This window comes from Nanorana parkeri, unplaced genomic scaffold (assembly GCF_000935625.1).
Source record: "Nanorana parkeri isolate BGI_ZX_2015 unplaced genomic scaffold, ASM93562v1 scaffold2413, whole genome shotgun sequence".
Classification (NCBI taxonomy): domain Eukaryota; kingdom Metazoa; phylum Chordata; class Amphibia; order Anura; family Dicroglossidae; genus Nanorana; species Nanorana parkeri.
In genome coordinates, this window is record NW_017308681.1 from 49784 (window position 1) to 52046 (window position 2263).

Consider the following 2263-nt stretch of genomic DNA (forward strand, 5'->3'; position numbering starts at 1 on the left):
CAGGGTATTGCTGGGAAATCTCATGAGATTTCAGGGAAAGGCATTTTACTCCCCTGAGATGATGTGCATGGTCACATTTCCTAGTCACATGTGCCAGAGTTCCAGGAAGTAAAGAGAGATGGGTTCATCTGCCCTTTGTAAAAATTACCACTGTGAGAATGAGAAGAATGGAGAGGAAAAGAAAAACAAGGTATGTAAAGAATACAAAGCCTGCAATTGTCTATAAGTATCTGTTTGTAGATTGCCATTACTAAACAATTCAAAAGGTGCCTTTGTTGTTGTTATTTTGAAGATATGGGTAAAGTTCCTCTTTAATGTATTTTAATAGTATCCTGAATTGCTACACTGCAAAACCTAGCAACATGACCACATAGTATGCACAACCAGATTACTGTCATGCAGATAATGATCAAAAAGGTACTAAATGACTTTGATGTAACAGCTCAGATGCAAACAGTATAGAAAGAAACATAAAAACACAGCAGGCCACCCTTGCCCTAGTCTGCTAGAAATTGTTAGCCATACATTTGCTGAGAATTCAAACAGACATCTGCTTTTGAATCAGTGTCTTGATATTTAGCAGATGCAGACAAAGATGAGCAAAAGAAAATTTAAAGCCCAAGAGACCCCAGTGCTTTGGGATGCCTGGAAATATTTGCTAGTTTAAAACTGCAGAACCAGCACATGATGCTCTTCCAAAGAATAATAAACTTTATTCCACATGCATCTATACAAAAGACAACCGCTGATGCGTTTCTGCCTTAGTCATAGCTGCTATGACTAAGGCCGAGTAAGGCGAAAAGCAGCAGCAGTTGTTTTTTTAATAGATGCGTGTGGAATAAAGTTTGATTTTCTTTATAAGAGCATTGTGTACTGGTTCTGCAATTTTCGAGACTATCACTCCAGAAGAGTGTCATCCGTGCACCAAATGTGGATTACTAGGATGATTGACAGTGGTGAGCTGTGCACTTTGTTTTTTAGTCTGTTAGTTTACTAGATATATATAACACAAATGGACCTGAAGAAAGCATTCACCTCACAAGTAACCTAATTGTTCTAATTCATCTGCAATTTGGATGATGGATGTCCTGCAAGGGCTTGTATGGCAGGCAGACAAGGGCCTGTCAGGCAGACAAAGTTGGACTAAACTGGCAGAAAGAGTGTAAAGGATGGCTAGTAAGCTGCACCAAAAGGCAAAGGATCACTGGGACATGAACATTTAGATGGCTTCTCATTTAAAAGAAGGGCTTCTCATTTAAAACAAACATATGTTCCCTGTTCCTGGTCCTGTTCACTTTGTAAGGAAATTTGCACTGTGCAAGGTAATTTTTCTTTAGCCTAGCGAATGAGGTTCAGCTCTGCTGACTTCCATCATCCAATCATGTGCAAGCAAAAATGCTGTGTGGTTATTTTTGTGCATGTGATTGTACATTGTTTGCAAAGTGAATTTCCAGCACATTCACTCAATTAAATGAAAATTTTCTTGTAAAGTGAACAGCCTATTTGCCTTTAGTAAATCAACTCCATGATTCCTTTGAGTCTGTTTTAATATGCATATTTTACTGTTGTTTTTGCAAGAGTATTTATATTGCCTTGCATTAATTTGATACAACCTCACTTTTACAAAATTATTCATCTATGACCTTTGAAAGGGAGAGGCAAGTTATCATGGTTGTACTTAGATGTGGGTGGGTTAATTTGCTTAAGGACTTTTTAAATATTTAAATGATTCTATCTGTGACCCATGAATCCATGCTGTTCAGTCCCATCATGCCATGAAATGTAAGGATCACCATTTCTCTGGTTACCACAGTAGGGAGGTGTTTCCTAAGGCTTGCTTAAATCTGCAATTGTTTTTCAGTTTTAATATAGTGCAGGGATTTCTACGGTAAGGTGTGCTTAGGGGCTATCTATGATGTGTCAGTTGCCAGACTCTGCTGAGAAAGCTGAGAGAACGGCCTCAGTAAGAGTTGTAGTACGGGCTTTAGTTTTTTATAAACCTTTTTCTTTTTAACTTAAATTTAATTGATATCACGAGGGGGCTGATGAGTATGTAATAGCACAGTGCAGGTGACAGGTGCTCTTTAAGAAGACATTAAGGGTCTATTAGACCTATTTCTGGGTCTAATTTAACTTAGCCTTGGCCCTTTACCGCAGCACATATTTAACAAGAATTGAAGCCAAACTTTTTTATTTCTTTTTTTTTTTTCGTTTTGGATAGATAGAGTAAGGGAGGGTTATAACCCATGTCAGCTTTTTTCCC